The 18,722-nt window shown below is 33.4% G+C and overlaps 1 pseudogene; it reads left to right on the top strand.

Moving 5' to 3' along the window:
* Positions 1-18,515, top strand: part of LOC100021173 (ubiquitin-40S ribosomal protein S27a-like) — a 47,864-nt pseudogene extending 29,349 nt beyond the window's left edge.
* The last annotated feature ends 207 nt before the right edge of the window (positions 18,516-18,722 follow it).

Here is an 18,722-nt window from a genome sequence, read left to right as displayed (position 1 = left end):
ATGGAATACTGATGTGCGAATTTTTCTTAGAGGGTTTTTTATTTTGCATTTCTCCTAATCATGTCTCTGCTTGAGAATCAAGAATTTATATGTGGTGTGTGTGTCTGTGTGTGTGTATGTGTGTATGTAAAAGAGAGAGAAAGAGAGAGATACTCCCTCATGTTAATAACTTTGGTCTCACTATCTGAAAGAGTATAGGTAGATATAAAAATCTGATTTATACTTAATTGGAGATTTCATTAGTTTGGGACATAATTGATTAAGTACAAATACTTATTAATTGATATACTGGATGCCCTCTGCTGTCACTCAGGGTATGGTTTTATTTTTAAAAACAAACTAAAGGGGGGAATAAAGAAGTTACAAGCATACTTCAAAAGACAACCAACGGTAGAAAGATTAATATGTAAGCGGTCTTTAATAGGTCTAACAGAGAAAGAGAAGATATCCTACCAAAGATCAGGCATAATCATTCTATTTGCATCCAGTATCATACATATTAGAGACATTTCACCTAGGGAGGAGCCTCAGGGATATCTCTATTCAACTCTTTAATTTTTAAAATCCAAGGGCAAAAAAATTTTATCTGAGAAATTTCTGCAGAAATAACTACAGAAAGATGCAGAAATAACACTAAGATGATTTCTTTTCAGTTCAACTTTCTCTCCATTTAGGGAATGAATAAGGGGAAAACTTGGCACTATGAAGAAGTCTTAGGTTACAATGGAATTTATCTGATACATTTCTTAGCCAGAAACTTTAACTACTGTGTTATAAGATGAGTTTCACTGTTACAATGATCGTGATTAACATATTCGTTTGATGATAAAATACTTTTGCCATAGTCATACCAATGAATTTTCCTATCTTTTTTCTGTGCGTGTTGAAAGCTTGGATGTTCTTATAAATGTAAAGACAGGAAAGGTCGATATTCAAACAAATTATTGAGTGAATCACAGAAGAAAAAAACTCAATTTTGATTATGTAAAGTGAAAGTGTCTGCAAAACAAAAACAGTATATTTAAAATTAGAAGGGAAAATATTAGTTGCAACTACTTTCTTTGATAATGGCTCAATATTCAAGATATCTATGGAATCAATTTAAAGATATAAGAAGATGAATCATTTCCTAATAGATAAATATTCAAAGGATCGGAACAGGCAGTTCTAAAAAGGAGAATTGCATGTTAGCAAGAAGTAAAAAATATGAAAAATGTTCCAGATCCTTCAAAGAAGGAAGATGAAAAATTAAAACACTCTGAGGCTCCACCTCATACCCCTCAAAATGGCAAAAACGATACAAAAGGAAATTGATAATTGCTGATTGTGAGAGAGGCAAACTAATTCACTTCCAGTGGAGCTGTGAATTGAACCATTCATTCTGGAAAACAATGAAACTACACCCCAAAAGGCACTTAACTATGTATAGCGTTGGATATAGCAGTATCACTACTATAAATATAGCCCCAAAGAGAAATAGGAAAATATAGAAAGGACCTATATTTACAAAATATTCAGAGCAACATTTAGTGGTAGCAAAAAAAAATTATTCAAAAGGTTGTCAATTAAGAAATGATTGAACAAACTCTTGTATATTAATGTAATGAATACTGAATTGTCACAAGAAATAAGGAAAGGTATGGATGGTTTCAGAGAAATCAGGGAAGAATTTTATGGCATTATTGAGGGGTTTATTTTTAAATTCAATAAAAACTAGTGTTATTAATCTAAGAATCTATTTGGATCTCTAGAAAGAAAATAAAATTTAGTTAGGAATAAGATCTTTCATGTTACTAATGACACAAATTTAGTGTAAATGTGTTTTTAATTTGGAAATTCACTTATTTAAGTTGACCATTTTACCATTTTCTCTTCTAAAATGTTTCCATAATAAACTGCTAAGTGCTTATATATGAAAATGTAATTTACCCTTTAATAAATGGTTTGGATTAACCTTGAATAAATCATGAGATTTTAAAAATTCATCATCATAAGGAATTCACCTTATGGAAACTACCAATACCAACGCAGATAAGTAACTCATCCACAGTTTACATTTTTACAGAGATCCCTGGAGCACTAAGAGATTAAGGGACTTGTCTGTGTCCCCACAGTTAGTATGCATCAATCAGGATTTGAACCCAGATCTTTACTCAGTCATTTTATAAAGGAGGTAAATGAGACCCAAAGAAACAAAGTGTTCAAAACCAGAGCTTTAGTATTATTAATATTTTAATTTGTTAGTAAATAAATCAGGAAATATACTATTTCTGACTCTTAATCCAGTTATATATACCACACAAAAACAACTTTTTGAGAAAAATCTTTATGCTCTAATGAGAAAATTATAAAATTATATAAAGCAGTAGATTTCAAGAAGTAAATCATTCAAAAACAAAATAGAGTTAAGAAGTGTCAGTATAGTGAAAGGGTTAAATTTCTGACTTTGCTTCAGCTTTTCTTAAAAAAAAAAAGAAAAACACTTTAAAGTGAGAATTATTTTTTTTCAAGAATCACTAAAACCAAACATCTGCTTCTTCTGCTGATCTGAAACCAAGTTAAAAAAAAAAAAAGACGCACACAACTTTCCAGGGTAGTGCCATTTAAAATCACACACACTCTTAAAACTTTGCATGTACCAATGATAAGGAATATAACCCATCAAAAATGTTCTTAGAAATATCCTTTCAAACAACAAGAAGAAATTAAGAAACAAAATATTTTTATTTCTATAAGATGCCAATTTAAACCACCTATTCAATTAGTTGCAAAACATGGACAAATGAAAATGTAATTAAAAATGAGAATATTATGCAAATTTGATAAAGTCAGGATTAAATTTAATTGAACCTTATTTTTAATTGTTACTATTTCCTAAGCCATTATTCCAGAAATCTAGAAGTATATGTATGTTAATCATTGCCAATGGATAATGAAGAGACATTAACACAGTTACCTAGTGGTAAATACAGAGATATTGACATCCTGCAACCAGGAGTTATTTCCAGAACTTCTGCCATTTTTTACACAGTTTAAAGTATACTTTCCTGTACCCATTCACATATAAAGCAGTTAGAATAATAAGCACCAAATATTTTCAAAGTAAAGAAAAACTAAAGACAACATAATATGCAGTTAAAATGGTGCTCAAGAAAAAATAGATCCTTCATATTAATATAGTATAAAGATATATGTTTATGTGCATATGTATGAATATAGGAAAAAACACCAATAAACTGAACATATGCTTTAAAAATTAGAAAAGTAACTTATCCTAAGTAAGCACCAAAGAGGAAATCTAAAAGATTAAAGAAAAACCCTATCAATGTCATTTAGGCTCATTCCCCAAGAAGATCAAAGAAAGCAGAAAAGAACCTATAAAGGACAAAAATATTTATAGCAGCCATTTTTGTAGTGTCAAAGAACCAGAGGGATGTCCACCAGTTGAGAAATGGCTCAGCAAATTAAGGAATATGAATGCAATGGATTATTGTTCTGAGGTAAGATAAAACAAAAGGGACACTTTCAGAGAAATTTGGGAAGATTTATATGAACTGATGGCTAAACAAAAACTGCAAAAACAAGAGAATAATTTATACTATAAGAATATTGTAAAAAATTATCAACTTTGAAAACTTAAGAACTCTGATTAACATGATAATTGGCCATTATTCCAAGGCATTAATGATAAAGAATGCTACCCATCTCCTGAAAGGCATAGTTAATGTGGGAATTTCTTTGGTTTCTCTCTGTCTTTGTTTCTCTCCTCTTTCTCTTTCTATTTGTACAAATATGTATGTATGTATATATGTCCATATAGAAATATATTTTGTTTAATATATATGCAATATATATATGTGTGTGTATATAAATATACACACAAACATAAAGTGCCCTGCATTTTATTGCTATGAAGTTTTGTTTTCAGTTTTTCAGGGGATGGATGTGAGAGGAAAAGAAAAATAAATTCATCTTTTAAAAATAAAATCTAATTTTAAATATTTATAAAGAAATAGATAAACTAGAATTCAAAAGACTATAGGACAGATGAGCAAAGTGTACATTAACTAGAAAAATAGGATTAAAATCTAAATATGCATTTTAAAAATTAAAAATTCAACAAATAAGTAAACCCAAAATAAACAAAGAGAACATATTGAAATTAGAAAACAAAAGGATTATAGAAAAGAATAAACAAAAATAAATGCTCTTTAAAAATAAAAGCTAAAGGGTAGAAAAATCAATAAATAATAAATATTTTATATAAAATAAAATTATAAATATATAAGTAAATAGCAAAAAAGATGGATAAATCACAAAATAAGAAGCAATAAAAAGAATTATTGGAATTTATAATGCATTGTTATAGGCTAACAAAAATAAGAACACAAAGGAAATAGATTACCCTCAAAAATATAAAATATTCATACTAATAGAAAATCAAAGAGAGATCTTACATAATTCAGTCTCTGTAAAGGAAATAGACCAATGTTCAACCCAGGAAAAAAATATTCCTGAGATGGATTCACAAGATAATTCCATCAAACTTTAAAAGCACTCTATTACATAAATTGTTCCCCAAAAAATTAAGAATGAAAGTACTCTACTAAATTCCTGTTATGAGACAAATATATTTCTGCTACCTAAGCTAATGAAAGATAAAGAACAAAAAAATAATAGACCAAAATTATAATATCACATTAATGAATATTAATTTTATAACTTTAAATAAAATCTTGAGGAAGTGCTGCAGCAATTTATTGGATTTAAACCAAAGATGAAAGGATGGTTAAATATTAGGAAAACAAAGAACATAATTATGTTAAAAACCATCATATCCCAAACCAAATTATTATAGGAGATGTAGAAAAAGCCCTTTACAGTGTGTATCAGATATAGTAAAAACTTATAAATTATAGGTATAGTGGGATCATATGATAGAAAGTATCTTATCAAAATCCAAAGCAAGCATTACATTGAATGAGGAAACATTAAAAACTTTCCCAATAGATACTGGAATAAAGGAAGGAATTTTTTCTCTCCTAGTATTTAAATGGATCTGAAAATGCTAGCACCATTATTTTAAAGGCATAAAAATTAAGCAAAGAGAAGATAAAGCTACCCCTACATGTCAGTTCCCTGATGTTTTATTTAAAAGTTCCAAAGAAATCAGCAAAAAAACTAATGAAGATGATTAGTACAATTAGTAGTTTTAGCAAAACTGGTATATACAAAAAAAAACTTTGCAAAAATCAACAGCATTTATTCACGATTACAAAATCCTGGAGTTGATAATTATAAGGAAAGTCTCATATAAAGTACTAAAAAAATGTATTAAAGTCTTTGGGAATAAACTTATCATAACTCAGTCAATATCTGCTCCTTTAAGAAATAAATAATTTAAATGGTTGAACATTCCAGGGATCACAGCTAAACTATGCTAATCTATAAAATTATAATATTGCCACAGCTAATTTTTAGATTTTTTTTACACACTAGTCAAGGTGTGTGTTATAAGGCCAGAAAAATAACAACAAAATTCATTTGGAGAACTAAATATCAAGGGAAAAAATGGGAGATGGGGTTGGTGAAAAGGGTAATAACACTGCCATATATTGAGTTATATTATGAAGCAGCAATCATAAAAACCATTTTTATAATGATAAAAAAAATTTTTAAGTTCAATGGAACAGACTAGAGAAAGGAAGATGAGAATAATAATATAATTCAATAAAGCAGTCCTCAATAAATATAAATCCTCAAATAATAAATTCCTGTTTGATAACTACTCAGATAAAAGGAAAGTAGTCTGGCAGAAAGTAGGATTAGACCAGCATTTTACAAAATATTTTAAAATAAATTTTAAATTGACACATCTTCTATTATAAAAATTATACTACAAAAGCAGATCACATGCCTTTCAGCTATGATAGATTCATTCTTAACTAAACAAGTATTACAATCAATCATAAAATATAAAATAGATAATTTGGTTATGTGAAATGTTAAATGTTCATACAAAATGAATGCATCTATGAAAAGATATATAGTAAGAAACTGGGAAAAGTCTTAGTGTCATTTTTGAAATGAGGATTTCATATTAAATATAGATAGACAACTAATAGAAATATATGACCAAAAGTCATTCCCCAATAGATAAATGGTCAAAAGATATTTGAAAAATAATTCTCAAAAGAATTGCAAACTATTAATAACAATATGACAGAATGTTCCAGATTACTAATAAAAGAAATGCAAAGCAAAACTACCCTGAAGTTTCACCTCATGCCCAGAAAATTGGCAAAGATAGCAAAAGATGAGAATGAGATAGAGATGTGTTGAAAGATAGGAATACTAATACATTGTTAGTGGAGCAATGATTTAATACAATGCTTCTAAAAAGCAATTTAGAGTTATGTAAATAAATGCAAAGGTCCATATCACTTGATCTAGAAAGTTCAATATTAGACATATACCCTAAGAAAGTCACTGATACAAAGAAATATTCCACATATACCAAAACATTTATATTGTAAATACATATATACACACATATTTTGTATGTGTATATATACATATACATGAATAAATACACATATACTGAAAATAGACTATCAATTATAGGATAAACAAGTGTGATTCATGTGCTGTAAAAATGACAAACATGATGGAAATTATTTTCCATTAATGAAAATATTTGTATGATCTGACACAAAGAGAAGGAAGTCAAGCTAGGAAAACAATATATATATATAATTATTACAATACGAATAGAAAATATAACAACCACAAAACAATTAAATTAACATTAAATTTTGCAAAATTATTTTGGCCAAGCTTGGCCCTAAAGAGGAAAAATGAAAAGACCTTACAAGAGAGGAATATTGCATAAGCCATCAGATGATGTGTTGACTTATTTTCCTGATTATTTTCTCTTTATCCTAAAAAAATCATTGTCATAAAATTTACTCTCTGGGAGAAGGAAGTACTTGATATAGGAAGAAGTTAAGTGATATAAAATAAAAAATAATTAAAGTCTATTCAAATACTACAAAATTAAGGCAAGCAAAATTCCATGAACACTGGTTCAAACTGGTCCTCAAACTATACATTTTCTAAATCTTATAATTGACCTTTATACTTCACTTTTCAAACATTATCTCATCTGATCCTCATAACAACCCTATGAGTTAAATACTGGAGTTATTGTTATCTCCATTATACAAAGAAGAGAAAGGAAATTCAGACTGTGATTTTTCTATGTTACCTGTGAAATGGCAAAGGTAGGATTCAAACACAAGTCTCTGATGAGTCCAAAGACAATATTTTCTCCTACCACACTGCCTCTTGATTATTTAACTGAAACAAAACTATATCAGGATTCTCTGAACCAAACTGATATTTCATTCAGTCCCAGTTCCTTGATTAATTCATCAGGGGAAAATATCCATCAAACCAATTGTTTGGTGTTATGTAAATAACATGTAAATGACCAGTTGATTATCTAAATTTTTCACTTTTCAACCAGCTGTTTCAGCCAAGAGCAGACACAGTCTTAAAAAGGCAATTCTCATACTAATTTCCAGAACTATAAACTAGGGCAGGCAACCCTGGGTTTTGCCCCTGAAATTTAAATTTAAAGATAGCTTTTTTCAGTTCTTCAACAGTATGGAAACAACTTAGCTAAGCAACCCAGTCAGCAAGAATAACTAGTTTCAGTAGAAAATGACATCCTTATACTCAGTTCCCTTCACAGGTGTACCCTAGGCTAGGTCATCTCCTTCCCTAGACTAATTCTATCCTGCTCTCCACTATGGGTTGCCTTACAATGAAATGGCCTCTGTGTTCCAAGTCTCAGGCTCCTATGGGGCATTTTCCTGAGTCTCTTCCTCTCTCTCCTCCTCTCCTCTCTTCTCCCCAACAACTTAATTCATTCTTAAAAGGTTATTTGAGAGCACACTTCAAGCTATATGCCCCAAATGGATTTTATCCTTCTTACCACAGATACAAAACTGCACTTTCTGGTTCTGCTTAATTCTATGACTATGATTTTTCATGACTAGTGCTTAGCACTAAGCATCTTGTGAAGCCCACAGGAAAAAAAAATTATCTCTATGCCAAGAGCAAATAACCATTTTTTTTTAAAAAAATCAAAGAACCAGAGCACTTTGAAGCTTTCATTAATCCCATGAAAACAAAAACAATTGTCTCCCAGGTAGGTGCCATTGTTCTATCTCCATAAATATGAGTGGTATAATACATCACTGTGGGTGTGAACAGGTTAGCCACTGGTCACATTTTGGATATTTGTCCAAATAAAAATCTACCTATGTTTTTCTTTCTATTCTTAGTCATTGTTTTGGTCAAAGACTAATTAAGATGGTGATATCCATATGTAATTTTCTTATACATTGATTTGGATCATCTTCCACTGATAATCCTATTCTTAATAATGATTAACTTTCCATTGATGTCACAGAAAGGTAAAGAAAGTGAGGGAGCAGGAAAACTGCCGGGCCTTGGAAGTTATGTCAAAGATCCCAGCAGTAGGTCCCAGATAACTTAGGGGCCTGAGCAGAAACTGCCGGACCTTGGAAGTTAATATGTCAAAGGTCCCAATAGCAGTAGGTCCCAGATAAGAGCTTAGGGACCATAAATGCTGGCAAACATTCCAAGGAGGGTGTGTACCAGACAGGGACTGGGGAGTGGGGCATGCATGCTGGAGGGAATATATATCCCAGCATCCCCAGACTACAATTGGAACTCTATGGGGGAGCTCCTCTGGTGTGTGCTGCTGGTGCACATCAGTTCAATAAATGGCCCTCCTGCTAATTGCATTGTCTTTTGGTCTTCCTTGGTGGTGGGCAAAATCCCGGACCCTAACAAAAGTAGTAGGATTCCAAGAATTTTCATTAGTGAGAATGAGAACCATAATAAAGTGAGGCATAAATAACAGATTCTAAGAACCAATAAATTCTTTGTTAATTTGACATATTTGGATTTTAGTTACCTAGCACTCGAATCCATTATAGAACAAATGCTTACTAATTTGGGGGGTCTAACAAATGAAAGCAATTGCTTTATGTATAAACACACATGCACACACACTCAGATATATGGGAAGAGATGGACGTCGGAGTTGTCAAATTAGTGAGGTAACAGTATTAACTCTAAGTAAGAATGAGTTGATATAATGAGTTACAGAAAGAAATGAATAGGAGAAAGAGAGAGAACTAAATTATATTAAGGATATCTCACTGCATTTTAACAGTCCCAACCTGTACTTTTGCACAAAGAAATATTTCACAGAAACTCCTGCCACTTATCCAAAACTATATAGTTGCAAGCCTTAGACTATCATAATCTTCAAAGAATAAAAGTTATAGAAAATTTAAATCCAAGTAAGTGAAGTTAATAAGCATTTGCTAATAGTATACTATGTGATAAAACTTTAGATACAAAAAGGGAAAAATATTCTCTGCCTTCAAAAAAACTAGGATCAAATTAGATAATGTTTTGCAGAACTTGAAGCAATATACTAATGTTAGATATTATTTCAATTATTATTCAGTAGACTGAAATCTATTTACAACCTTGACCAAGATACAAGCTATATGGAGTAGAAGCTATCATCAAGAAGATGTGTTTTCAGAAATTGAGATAGATCTTGCATGTGACAAAGGCAAATGAGAATTTGTTATTATCTGTTATTATTTATTATTATATTTCTTAATGCCGCTTCTGCTACCCATGAAGGGTAAAAAAGACATATAGACAGACCACTACTATAATGGGTGAATCTTTTATGGAGCATCAATTGAAGAACATGAACAAAGCCACACAGAATGGGAAGGAATGGATGAGTTAAAGAGCACTGATGGAGTGCAAATATCCAGAGAATTAAGAGTAAGATGGTCAATCTTATTTCATAATATAAAAAATATCAGGAAGAATAGAATGAGAATTTATTAAGTACCTTCTATGTTCCAAGCTGTTTACAAATATTCTCTCATATGATCATCACAATGGCTAGTCCTAGGATTAAAGGTGCTACTGTAATCATTTCAGATGGGAAGCCCATTTTGGTCTTCTTTTTACTCTCATTGACCATTTTCTCCCCTTGAGAAAAGTTAACATTGGGCTTATAATACTGTAGCTAAGGTTCAGTTGCTGTTTCCATTATAAACTTCGTTTTTCCAGATTATACCTCGTCACTTTTCATTTGCATCAAGATTATATTTTAGCATATGACTTGTCAGGCTGAATGTAAATTGTTTTATTCAAAAGAAAATTGTCTGGAATGCTTACAGTTAAGGGTACTGTGGTCAACGAGACTTGAAGAACCAGCAGCTTGAAAAGTAGCCATTTTCTAAACTTGAAATTTGCTTTGTGGTAAATAAAGTCTTCATTTTCCAAAAATAAATAATTTCATAGCAAATCCCCAAATTTCCAGAAGTGATTTAGGGAGGAAAAGGGATATATCAGCATTAGCTAGTTTGGAAGTTTATAGCATTACTCAGAATTATGATCCATTGGTCATAATGATGTTCTCTGTATAAGGTCAGAAGGGCAACTGCACAATGGTGGCACAATGGACAGAGTACCAGAATTTAATTCAAGAAGATTCCTCTTCACAAGTTCAAGTCAGATCTCAAATATTTACTAACTGTGTGATCCTGAACAAGTCATTAATCCTATTTGTTTCAGTTTCCTAACCTATAAAATTAGCTGGAGAAGGAAATGACAAACCATTCCAGTATCCTTGTCAAGAAAACTCCAAATAAGGTCATGAAAAGTCAGACCTACAGAAACAACTGAAAAATTAAAAAAAAAAACAAGGTCAGACCATATTATCTATCTTTTTTTTTCTCAAGTTTGTCTTTGTCTTTCAAAACATGACTTTGAATTCCCTAAGAAATCACCTTAAAATTTCAACAGGCATGTTATAAAAGGTTATACAAATTTCCTCCCATTATTATTGCCTTGAATTCTTCAAGTAATGGTACCTAGTCCATGCTATAGCTTAAAAACATATATACTGTACAGAATTATGGGGAACTTTCCTACAAATGATGTCAGCCTACCTTTGACCTAACAAATCCTAAGTTATATGAAATAAGACTTCTCAGATTCTCATCTGTCATTTTTAAAGCAATTGCTTAGAAATCATGCTATTTGTCTTTGCTTTTAGGATCAATCATATCTAATCTTGCTCTTTTTTGTGAGTTCTTGTCTATCATTTTGTGGAATTTAAAGCTTGGAACTATCAGATATTCAGTAATCTTCAAAGTAGGAGCTAGACACCCCTGAGGTACCAGGGTCTGACTCAAGGAGACCATGACCCCATGGTATGCTATAAGCAGCTCTCCTAGAAAATTATTAAATTTTAAGTGTGAGTATTTAAACCCCAGAAATTGGCAAAAGATAGAAATCAAATTTAATTTATCATTTTGTTGATTGTCTAGACTTTTAAAATTTTAATAGAATTTTTCCAGGTATATCAGCCCCTCCCTCACCACACCATAGAAGGCATCATCTGGCAAACAGATATGTGTGTGTGTATATTTATATATATATATATGTACATATATATATATATAATATCTTCATGTGTCCATTTTTCTGTTCCTTCTCTGGAGGTAAACTGTTAGAGCTTAAAGCAGGGAGACCCAAAAGGCTCAGACCAGGGGCCGAGGGTCCCTTAGGGGTAGGAGTGAGAAATAAAAGACCAGACAAATTAGAATCTTTTGGGGTCAGAAGGACTACAGAGCTGGTAGCTACTGCCAGCAAAGTTTGTTGAATAGGGGAAGGGTTTATAAAGGGAAAAAACACAGAATGAAGGAGCAGCAAGAGCAGGAGTATATATGGTGTTCAGCAAGTTCATGGTTAAATGGGTACAAAAACATTCTTTCTCAAGATTGTTTTTCCAGCCAGCTGTGACACTTCTTAAGATATTTACTCCACTGTGATAGGGGAGATATCCACATTCAAATCTTTGTCCTTAGACCTGGAATATTATTTCCAAAATTTGGACTTTTGCCTAATTTCTTAGGCCCCAAACTTGGTCTCTGTCAGTAAACATTCACAAGTTATTCTTCAAATATTAAATCTGTAACTTTATATAATGTTCTCTTGGTTCTACCACACAAGATTAGTACAGTTAAAATTAGAAGTTAAAAAGTTAACTTGAGAAGGAAAAAAATTTTAATAAGAATGTCTTAGAAAAGTCTCTAAGTTCCAAGTATATATTAGCTATATAAAATTTAGAGGAATAGGAGACATTGTCCAATAATTAGTCAAAGGATATAAGCAATATTTTTCAAAGGAAGAAATACAAGTTACTGATAACTACATTTTAAAATGCTACAAATCACTAATAAATAGAAAGGTACATTTATAAATGTGAGATTTAACTTCCAATCTTTAAAACTGGCAAAATGATACCCCCCAAAATGAAATATGTTGAAGAGCTTATGGTGACAGGTACACCAATGTACTATTGGTGAAGCTGTGAATTGACTTAGTCATTTTGGAAAGTAATTTGGGATTATTGCCCAAAAGTCAGGAAAAAATACTTACCTTTGATCCAATGATGCTACTACTTGGTCTATATCCCTTTGAAGGAATTAAAGAGGAAAAGAACCCCTATGTATAATACTGATCATAGTAGCTCTTTTGTTAGTGGCAAAGAACTAGAAACTAGGGGAATGTCTATAAACTGGAAATGGCTGAAGAAATTTTGGTAGACAAATATAACAGAATATTATTGTGTCAGAAATGACAAAAAAGAAATGGATTCAGTGAAACTAGGAAGACTTCTATTACCTGATAGAGAAGTAAACAGAACTAAAAGAACAATTTCTACAATAGCAAAATGTTATTTAAAACACATTAAAAGATGAAAAAAGTTTAATGAATGAAATTATTAACCATGAGTATTAGGACGAATAGGAAAGTATGCTTCTCATCTCCTGACAGTCAAGTGACTTGCCCAAAGTCACACAGCTATCATGTGTGAGGAACAGCACTTGAATCCAGGTCTTCTTAGTTTCAAAGTCTACTCTTCATCCACTATTTGATACTGCCTCTCTTACCTGGCAAGATAAGGTACTGGACACAAATCCTTTCTTGAGCTGAATTTCCAAGCATTCGGAATTTACTTCAGAGAGTACAACTTCAATGGGTTGGCCAAGTTATTCAAATGCCGAACCTACAGTTGCTTAAAAACCTATTATATGAAGAATTTACACAAGGCAAGTGTCCACATGGAACACTGAACATTGATCCCAACAAAATGATGTTATTTTAGTCCTCTTTGAATATGAAGGGTAACAACCAACCATCTACTGACTCTTTTAGTACAGTGGAACATATGTATAATTACAAATAACTTATTTTTAAAATGCAGGCTCTTTTTTCTTTTGCTAATATGGGTATACCACGAAATAAATCAGGAGACCAATGTTAAATACACTTAGATCAAACTACTATGCGGCAAAAACAATGCTTACAATCAGCACAAGTGAGGAATTTAAGGTTCACAAAGAGTATAAATAATTTATACTTCATTAGTGGCAGAACTGGGAATAGAATCCATTGTGGAAATTTGACATTGTCCTGTATCCCTTTATGGTACCCCAAGACAACTTTTGGATTTAAAAGCAAAAGATCTTGCTTCTGAACATCTGAACCATATGTCTCTGAGGTGATGGGTGGATGCTAGGAAATGCTGTCCTGGTACAGTGCATATCTTCTAAGGATTGCATGGTGACTCCTGGCATCCAGAAGACCCACCTCTTACTTGGACTGGAGTTGGAGTCCTCGCTCAGAAAAGGGACCTCAGGAGGAGCATAAATTGCAGTAGTGATGGGAAATACTCTAGTTCTTGCCTCAGTACCATGGACAGAGGAGATGGCTAGGAGAGCAAGTGAACCAAGGATGAGGCTGTGAAGCTTGCTCAGTGGGAGGAGACTAGGAGAGTGCCAGTGTAGGAGGTCTGGCTCAGGGCTGGATAGGGAAGCCCCTGAATGACCAACATCTGGCTCAGAGTTGGTATGCAGCTGGCTCAGGGAGAAGGCTGCTAAGGGAATGGCTGACCATATGTAGCTGGTGTTTTTTTTTTCTTTTTCTAGTCTGCTTTTTGTTATTTAATAAATAATTAAGAATTAAGATGCAGTCTCCAGAGAATTTTAATCATAACACCATTAAAGTATTTTTAAAATGTTTGTTATTGACTATATTTAACCCCCTCCCAAAAATATTGATCATCTATCAAAATTTTCCTATTTTGTTTTCTTATTCCTCTTAGGACCTATTTGTCACCTTTATGTCTCTAGAAAATAAGACCACACAGCTGGATGACATTTTTTGATTATTGAACCACTGAGAAATGCCTATCAAAACACTAGAAGGCCCAACAAAATGTGCATATAGTTTCAAAAGTTAAGATTAGAGTTGCAAAAAGTCTATCTGTATGCACAATTTCTTTGTGCACAGAGGTTACTTCTTTCTAGATGAGTTCCTGATCTTCTTGGTTTCTTTTGGTCTCCTTTTAAAAAAAATAGTCATCATTGTAAGTGATTCATAAACAAAATGGACCCTGAGAGAATATTATGTACACAACAAATTTTGAAACTGACAAAAAACAATCACACATGCCAAATATTTTTCTTCTACAGTGTGCATCACCAGAAAAGCCTGAACATGTATCTAAAATAATTAGATTTTGTTCAGTAATCAAACTCAATCAAATGAATTCTGTGTGAACTACTTTTATATCCACAATGAGAAATGTGTGTCATATTCTCTGTAAATTTGCATATTTTTCCATAAACCTAAAACCAATCAATTTTGAAGAGTTATGATAATATAAAGAATCTGAGGCAATTACATGTCTTTTAAACAGGGATTCTAAATGCGTTTCACTACTGGTATTCATGTGGTAAAATAGTCAAAACTTATTTAACCCTTTTTGTGACATCTCAATTAAGCTCTAATGATTGAGGCCCAGCACATTTGTTAGGGATTAATGACTGGCTGGGAAAGCTGATGGCCTGAGGAAAAGCCAAAGGCCTCTTAATTCCCTCTGGTCATTAATTCCCCAGGAAATGCCCTAGGCCAAGTTTGTGATCATCATAGTAGGCTGCAAAAAACATTGTTAAATTTTTCTCCTTGGTTGGAAAAATGATTGTTTTTTTTTCAAAGCTATATTGTAGTTCCTTCCCCTGTATCAAACTGAAGATTTCTGTGCTTTGGCATAGCCATGAAGTTTAATTGGTTTAAAATAGTTTTCCCCTAAACAATTAAATATCATATCAGAGTCCACTAGACTTGTTTGACACTTCACCTCTCTTCTACTTGCCACTCCCTATTCACTAAACCAATTCTTTTCATACATTAATTCTGGCTCCTAAAATCTCATCTCCTTTTAGATGTCTTCTTGGATTGATCAAGGAGAGCCACCAGTTTTCCTGCTCTCATCTACCTTGAAATCGGATGTCCCCAAAACAAATATCATCTTCTTCAACATTTAATGAAATAATTGATGTTGCCTCCTTCCCATTCTTCTGCAAACTTTGAACATGAATTTGATGTAAAAATTCTACTCCTATATAATATCTTGTCACCTTTTAACTGTACCACATATATCTTTTTCTTTAGTGACATCCTATAGCTTCATAAGGGTTTTCATAGGATCAATTATAGAGAGTTAAAAGGAATCTTAGAAGAAACAATGTCCTATGCCTTCATTTCACTGATTATTTTGTATCACTTTGTTTTGAATATGAGATCATATTTATCTCTCAAGCTAGTAAACACTGCCATAGTTCAAGGTAAACTCTGACATCTTAAAACTCCAATTTTTTAACAAGTGACAAGTATGAATGAAATTTCCCCCCATAATTTAATCTTTACAATTAATTTCTATCATGAACTCTCTGACAGGTAATAAGGGAATCGTTAGGAAAGGTGACACCTCCACAGGAGGCCTTTTCCTGAGTCTTCCAATCATTAATGTCTTTTCCTTTCTTAAATTACATTTTACCTGGATACATGTTTTATCATTTCAATAAAATATTAACTCCCTGAGGACAAGAACTGTTTTACTTCTGAAATGAATGAATGAATGAAAAGCCACTTATTAAGCTCTTACTGTCTTGGAACAACTCATACTCAAAATAGAGAAGATAAGCTTCATGGCACAATAGAGAGAATTGGGCTTGGAATCAGGAAGACTCATCTTCATGAGTTCAAATCTGGCCTCAGAAACTTATTTGCTGTGTGACTCTGGGTAAGTCACTTAGCTCTGTTTGCCTCAGTATCCTCACCTATAAAATGAGCCAGAGAAGCAATGGCAAACAATTCCATTACCTTTACCAAAAAAACCCCAAATGGGGTTACAGAGAATCAGACCCAACTGAAAAATAACTAAAGAAAAATAAAAAAGAGAGGAGTTTCCTTTGGTCATTACACTGACAGGGTTTCTCTACAGAAAAAAAATTTTCTGATGTTGCAAAAGGCTATTACTTACTTTATGTTTATGAGGTGTACAGTACAGAGTCTGTTTGCCAATAATGTGTGCTCTCTAGCCAAAAGCTTTCCCAAGTTCAATATATTTACACAGTGCCTCCCCACCAACAAGTTTCTGATGATAAAGGGTGTCCCAGAGTTGAACATGTTGTCATATTTGGGAAAGTTTTGCCGCTGGAGTGTGATCTAGCACTGGCAGACTTTAAAGCAGGGGTCCCCAAACTTTTTACACAGGGGGCCAGTTCACTATCCCTCAGACCATTGGAGGGCTGGACTATAAAAAAAAACTATGAACAAATCTGTATAGCGTTGTCTGGGATAGTGGAGGCTGCAGAGCTGGTTGGAATGGGCCTGTCACACCTTCACTGCCCATCACTGCTCATCATTGCCACCACTATACTGGGCAGCAGTACACACAGTGTATAATCCCCTCCCCCATATCTCAGCTCACCATGCTGACATCTTCTATTGTGCACCACATAATTCTTTGCTAAGCGCCTCGTTCTTGTTCAGTTACTCTCAGAACAAGGAGCCACACAAGGGATTATGTCACCTGAAGTAGTCCTATGGAGTAGTAGTAGTATGTGAGCAATGCCACATACAGTGCTCCTCCCACTGACCACCAATGAAAGAGGTGCCTCTTCTGGAAATGCCATGAGGGCTAGATAAATGGCCTCAGGGGGCCACATGTGGCCCGAAGACTGTAGTTTGGGGACCCCCCCCCCCCGCACTAAAGAGATTGAAAAGATTCCTGCCATGGGATTGGCATTAGTTTGTGTGTCTACTATAAGAAGATCGGCTTAACTCGATTCATAAAGGCTTATCAAAAAATGGTTGGTCACAATATAGTCAATTCGGGTTGGGGAAAGGGGCACAGCAACTCATAAAGATTATCTACAAAGACATGGAGTGTGATGTGCTTCAGTGCAGGAAGTATCCAAATCCAGGAGAGCATATATGTTTGAAATAGTGAAGGTGATGTTTTTAGGAAATTCAAAGGTAAGGGTGTTAGAGTAGAAAGAATATGAGTCTTTATCTTAACAAACCAAAATATTGTGATTGTTCTAAGGCTCCAGTTGTCACTCTGTGTAAGAAAACTCAACATCTGGAAATGTTATTTACATTTGCGCAGGGATCATATTTACAACTTCTTAATGAAGTATGTCCTGATCAATAAAAAAAACCAGTACAAAAGCAGTAAGAAAGAGAGTTCATGACTTGTGCTTCATGGCAGAGCCTTTGTGCTTCCCATTCCCTGCTCTGTCTCTTCTGTCTTTTCTGTCTTCTCAGTTGGACCTAATGCCATATAATTTTGTAACATCTTTGACAGGGAAGACCATTACCTGTGAGGTCAAACCATCTAATAATATTGAAAAAGTCAGGTCCAAGACTCAAGATAAGGAAGGCATCCCTCCCAATCCACTAAGATTGTTATTTTGCTTGCAAGCAACTGGAAGATGGGCGTACTTTATCTGAGTACAACATTCAGAAGGAGTCTACCCTTCATCTCATTCTGAGTCTTCAAGGGGGTGCCAAGAAGAAAAAGAAGTCTTACTCCACTCCCAAAAAGAGCAAGTTCAAGGGAAAAGGTAAGCTTGCTGCTCTGAAATTCTATGAGATTGATGAGAAGATCAAGATTAGCCACCTTAGATGAATATGCCCTTCTGATGAATGTGGTGCTGCATGCTTTATGGCTAGCCATTTTGACAGACATGACCATGGGAAGTGTTGTCTAACCCACTGCTTCAACAAGCCAGAAGAGAAGTAAATGTATGTATGTGGGGGAAATGTATGACACAGTGGATAGAGGGCTGACCTTGGACTTCAAAAGGCTTGGCTTTAGGGTCCACCTTTGCTCCATACATATCTGTGTATGACCATGGATAAGTGACTTCATCTCTCTATGCACCAGGGAACATTCTAAGACAATACATCAATGAAGGGAGACTATAGCCTGGAAGTTTCCCAGATGGGTAAAATCAGAAGATGGACCAGAAAAAGAAACCAAAATAAAAATAATTGGCATTTTGACAGAAATTTAAAGTTCATCCAATGTTTTACAGAAATCACATCATTTGAACCTCAAGCAATCTTGCAAAGTAGTACAGCAGAAACATTCCCTTTTTACAGATAAGTTAAGGGGATCTGAGAGCTTTGGTGACTTGGCTATGGTCATAGAGTTTCCCTGTGGT

The sequence above is a fragment of the Monodelphis domestica genome, chromosome 4 (genome assembly GCF_027887165.1).
Source record: "Monodelphis domestica isolate mMonDom1 chromosome 4, mMonDom1.pri, whole genome shotgun sequence".
NCBI lineage: Eukaryota > Metazoa > Chordata > Mammalia > Didelphimorphia > Didelphidae > Monodelphis > Monodelphis domestica.
Note: the sequence above shows the minus strand (reverse complement) of the source record. Positions and strands in the feature narration are given on the sequence as shown.